Source organism: Otolemur garnettii, unplaced genomic scaffold, assembly GCF_000181295.1.
Source record: "Otolemur garnettii isolate 467f Iridium unplaced genomic scaffold, OtoGar3 scaffold00022, whole genome shotgun sequence".
Taxonomy (NCBI): domain Eukaryota; kingdom Metazoa; phylum Chordata; class Mammalia; order Primates; family Galagidae; genus Otolemur; species Otolemur garnettii.
Genome location: NW_003852417.1, coordinates 21,195,621 through 21,201,197, shown reverse-complemented (window position 1 = coordinate 21,201,197; position 5,577 = coordinate 21,195,621). Strand labels below are relative to the sequence as shown.

The window sequence follows — 5,577 nt, the reverse complement described above, 5'->3', positions numbered from 1 at the left end:
TAAATACTTCTATACAAATATATTAAAAACCTAAAGAAAAACCCTAATGCCCATTAGCCTAGCATTTTCCCCCAAACATACCTCAGATGATTCTTCCCAATTTTTTTGAATCTAGTCACAAGGAATTCTTGCTCTAGACTTTTTCCTAAACTAATTAACAGTATCTCCAATTTCCAACCATATAGTTAGAAAACAAACTGGCTGTGTTCAGTGGCTCAGACCTATAATCCTAGCACTGTGGGAGGTCAAGGCGAGTGGATTGCTTGAGCTCAGGAGTTTGAGACCAGCCTGAGCAAGAGCAAGACCCCCATCTCTACTTACAATAGAAAAATTAGCCAGGCATGGTGGTACACACCATTGCCAATGCCTTGGTTCTCTCCCTTATCATCTCTTATCTGGAATATGGGAACTGTCCTTAACTAGTCTCCTCCTTACATTCTGCCTATCACCCTGTCATCAAAGTCACTTCCACAGAACATAAAGTTGATGTTATGCATCTAATCAAGATCTTTCTACAGTTCCCACTGTGTACAAGATAAAGTCACTCTCTTAGCTGAGATTTCACAACCTGGCCCTAACCTTCCTTAGCTTCTCTCCCAGCAACTCCTACGATAGTTTGGTCTGACCCCTGGACACCATAAACTCTCACTTGTCCTAGTTTTGTACTGCTTCCTCCTACAGCCAGAAGCCCTTTCACCCTTCATGCTCCAGTTAGCTCTTCCTATCCTGACCTTTTGACTAAACCACTCCAACAGAAGAAACTGATCTCCCACATATGTTTCCACAGCTCTCTGTACCCACAACTATATTTGAGTTAATCATTTACTTATCTCATTCACTAGTTAAGTCTACAAACTTCTGGATCTGGAACTTTTCCCTGAAGTCCTCAAGGATAAGGTCAGGAGTTAATCTTTACATTCTAAGGACTTGGCAGGGCTGTTCCATAAAGGTTAAATAAAAGAATGAATGTCTCAGCCACTTTTACACATGTCATCTTTTTTCTATAAATAAAGACTGGAGAAAATCAGCACAAGTATGTGAAAACAATGCACCTAACTAAAACAAGTTCCTTTAGAGTCTTACTTTGTCACTCTCAGTAGAGTGCTATGGCATCATAGCTCACAGCAACCTCAAACTCTTGGGCTCAAGCGATTCTCTTGCCTCAACCTCCTGAGTAAATGGGACTATAGGTGCCCACCACAACACCCAGCTATTTCTTTTTTAGAGATGAGGTCTCGCTCTGGCTCAGGCTGGTCTTGAAACTGTGAGCTCAGGTGATCCACCTGCCTCAGCCTCCCATAGTGCTAGGATTACAAGAGTGAGCCACCACACCAGACCCCTAAAACAAGTTTTCTTTGAAAAGTCTCCCAGCAGGCCGGGCACAATGGCTCATGCCTATAACTCTAGCATTCTGGTAATCTGAGCACTCTGGGAGGCCAAGGCAAGTGGCTAACTTGAGCTCATGATTTTCAGACCAGCTTGAACAAAAGCGAGACCCCATCTCTACTAAAAATAGAAAAAACTGAGGCAAAAGGATGGCTTGAGCCCAAGTTGGAGATTGCTATGAGTTATGATGCCATGGCACTCTACCCAGGGTGACAGTTTGAGATTCTGTCTAAAAAAAAACAAAAGGGAAAAAAAAGAAAAGTCTCCCAGGAAATCATTTTTTAAGAATGTAATGAAAGCAAAAATCTCAATTATTGATTTGTGCTTCCTGGTAGAGATAAGTCACAACTCTTTGTTTTAAAAGACGTTTTTATAATAAGCATCAAAAGTAGAATAACTATACCACTTAACCAAAGAAACTGTAATTAGCACCATAAATCACTACTGAATGCCAACAGAATAAATCAAGATTATTATTTATACAACAAAATAGTCACAAACAAAACTACTCCCTTCAAAATTTGTTCATGTATTTCCCCTTAACACATCTGTATGATTCAGGAAGACAGCATACACGGTGGTTAAGAACACAGGCTAGAATCACAATGCTAGATGTGTGATTTAGGCAAATTACTTAAATTTCAATGTGCCTCAGTTTCCTCATTCATAAAATAAAGATGATAGAAGTACCTACACCACGATGTTGCTGGTTTCCTCACAATGTTGCTGGGTACCTGAGTGAGCACATATAAGGCCCTTGTACAGTGTCTGGCAGAGAAAACGAATGTGTAGTCATGAATGTCGTCTGCTATCCCTATGTTATCAACTTTCTAAGGCATTTTACATATACTGTCTCCCACACACACACAACAGCACAATGAGATTGTCTGAACAAGAAATCCCCCCTTCAGAGATGAGGCACCGACAGAGAAGTTATATGATTACCCTAAGATATTTTATGTGGCAGCTCGGTGCCTATAGCTTAACCGGCTAAGGTGCCAGCCACGTACACCTAAGGTGGCGGGTTCGAATCCCCAGCCTGGACCCGCCAAATAACAATGACGGCTGCAACCAAAAAATAGCCGGGCCTTGTGGCAGGCGCCTGTGGTCCCAGCTACTTGGGAGGCGGAGGCAGGAGACTCGCTTGAGCCCAGGAGTTGGAGGTTGCTGTGAGCTGTAATGCCACGGCCCTCTACCCAGGGGGACAGCTTGAGGCTCTGTCTCAAAAAAAAAAATAATAAAATAAAATAAAAATAAAAAAAGATATTTTAAGTGGCAACGTATGGACTAGAAACCACACATAACCTTAACCCTAGGCCAAACTGACCAACTTCCCAAGGATCCATTTCAGAAGAAACATTCTTTTGGGTTTTCCGTATTGTTCCTCCTGGCTGTCAGCAACAGCCAGCCTAAACACATGATGGGTGCTGAAGACTCTAAGACTCTAAGACTCTAAGAAAATAATAATTATCAATAAAGACCTTGGCAGGAACAAATGAACTATACACCATTTGTTCAAATTAAAAAAGTAGGAGAAGCCTCACTTTCACAGTACCTGATGCATAGCTGGCACTCCAGACACAGGAGCTACAGATATCTAAAAACACAAAGTGCTATCATGCTTTCTCAATTACAGGGCAAAAATCAACCCTGCTACCAAAAGCAAGTCACTTAATACTAGGCTTATCTGTCACATCCAAATACAATGTGACAACAGAAACTAAAAGAAAAAAATGTTAAGAATAATCTGCTTCTCCTTTCAAAAATATTTAAATTTTGGCTGGGTTCATCAGTTCACACCTGTAATCCTACCACTCTGGGAGACCAAGAGGGGTGGATCACCTGAACTCAAGAGCTGGCAACCTCCCTGAGCAAAAGCAAGACCCCATCTCTACTAAAAATAGAAAAAAACTAGCCAGGCCTTCTGGCGGGTGACTGTAGTCCAAGTAACTGAGGAAGCCGAGGCAAGAGAATCTCTTGTGCCCAAGACTTTGAGCTAGGACACCATAGCACTCCACAGAGTGCTGAAGTGTGAGACTTTAATAAAATTAAAATTAATAAATTTAAGTTTTGCAAAGAGGATCATCAAGACAGTTTCTGAAAACTAACCCAACTAGTTTTATGTCATGACATGGTATTTCTTTGCCCATGAGATTGATATAAATAATACTTTATCTGGGTAAGACCTTCACTGACACTTATCTTCAACATTTTCCTCAGACTTAAACCCAACCACAACCCCTACAGCCACATGCACAGTGTATACAGGCAGATGCAATGCTTGTAGGGAACCCACGTGAACCAAGAAAGTACAAGGAAGCAAAACGTCTCCACAATCACATCTAAGTGCTTTATCTTTTCATTTCTTCTGTCAAATGATTAATCAGAGCTAAGATACACCTTAAAGATCAGACTTGACGTTGGCCCCTAGCTAAGGCCTACTTTTCATTTCCTTGCACTGCCACTTTGACACCTACAGGCACGTCTCTTGACACCTGGGAGAATACACAGGGAAGGCAACTCTAGCTCCTGCCTAGAAAGCTTTCGTCAACGCGCTGGCCACTTGGGACGTTCTTGCACAGGGGACTTAACCAAATCAGAGTATAAATGGTATTTGGGGTCAGTGCATCTCCCAGACCCGCCAAAGTTGGAGCAGTTGATTTTCCTTCTGTAAATAATGATGGGACACCAGGCCCTCCTCATCCGGAGGCTACCTTGCCCTCAACAACCCACCTAGCGCGGCCCCTCGGGCTCCCGACGCCTCCGGCAGCCTCCAGGAGTCTCTTTCCTACGCCTCCTCTCACCTGAACCGGCGACGCCACTACCTGTGACGGGACCCCAATTCCCGGTCAAGGGACCGTTACTGGGGGCTGCAGTCCGGGGAAGGCCCGCGGCTCAGGGGGGAAAGCCCGGGCTGCAGCTTCCCCGACGCCGCCATTTTCCCTGCGCCGTAACCCTCTCCTGACAATTCTAGCGTCCCACCTGTGACTGGCAGGGGACTCCGCGCGACGCCGCAAGGGGCACGTGGGCTACCCGGGAACTCCGTAGGGGTCACAACCTCAGGGCAAAACCCGCCGCTAATTCATCCCGTAGCGAGGAGGCGTCCAGCCGTCGCCCTAGTAATGCGTCCCGGCAGGCTCCATCCTCATTGGCTGTGGACGTCTTAACGCAACGGCGTCCCCGGCTGCGTGGGAATCCGGCCCCGGGCGCCCCGCCCCTGCTCTGCAGCCCGGGATACCCGGGCGCCCAGCCTCTAAAGCTCTTTTAAAGGGTCCGCGCTTATTTTCTAGTCTGGCCTGGAGAGAGAGGACCAATGGGGCGGAGGGGTGTACCGGAGAGAAACAAAATGGGAAATTAGTGGAGGTCATTGTCCCAGGGAACCCATTGGTTCGTCCAAACCCTAGAGTTGCAACATGCAAAACGGAAATCTGGGAGTTTAATTTACGAATCTAATTTTATTGCTCCAAGTCATGGGGCAAATCAGTAATAAGACCATTTCTAGAACCCAGATTTCCGATTGCTGCGGCGCAGGGCTTTCTGCGTTTCCTCAGTCCTGAGGACACGTTCTCGCCTGCGGGACCCAGAGCATTTTCATCACAACCCCCTCTTTAAAGGTCTTTCCCTGTATCTGCCATGGTGTGTGTGTATCCTGACCTACTGGAGCCGAAACTTCTGAACGTTTAACCTCTTTATTTTATTTCTCCTGCAGATGCCTTTCTTGTGTTGGCCTTCAACAAATACTGAATAAAAGTCTTAAACATATCCACACATCACAAGGAGACACTCTTCAGTCATCATGCATATTTATAAACACTATCTTTTATTCATTTATTCCAGAAGGCAGAGGGAAAAGTGACTTTTATTTTGGGTTTTTTTTTTTTTTTCAGATTAATGTAAGGGTACACGCAATCAGGTTACAATGTTTGTGTTTGTTAGATGAGGTCCCTGTTGTAGTGCTTAGGAGGTGTGCCCATTAGGTGAGGACACATCAGTCTTCTCCCTTCCCCTCTATTCCCTTCCTTCGTCCCTTTCCCCCAGTTTGAATTAAATTGATTTTTCTCTTGTGTGGGAGTGTATTAGTTCTTCTACTGGCTTCATATCAGTATTGAGTGTATTGGATGCTTGCTTTTCCATTCTTATGATACTTTACTAAAGGGAATATTCTCAACTTTATCCAGGTTAATGCAAAAA

The 5,577-nt window shown here is 44.5% G+C and overlaps 1 protein-coding gene across 2 annotated transcripts in view; it reads right to left on the bottom strand.

Moving 5' to 3' along the window:
* Positions 1 to 4,525, bottom strand: part of LCLAT1 (lysocardiolipin acyltransferase 1) — a 187,397-nt gene extending 182,872 nt beyond the window's left edge. Inside the window, exon 1 of one of the 2 annotated variants that reach the window (XM_003787505.3) lies at positions 4,369 to 4,525. The gene's annotated coding sequence lies outside the window, so the exon portion shown is untranslated. The remainder of the gene's footprint in view (positions 1 to 4,368) is intronic. The other variant, XM_023511889.1, reaches the window with a different exon arrangement.
* Between the last annotated feature and the right edge of the window lie 1,052 nt (positions 4,526 to 5,577).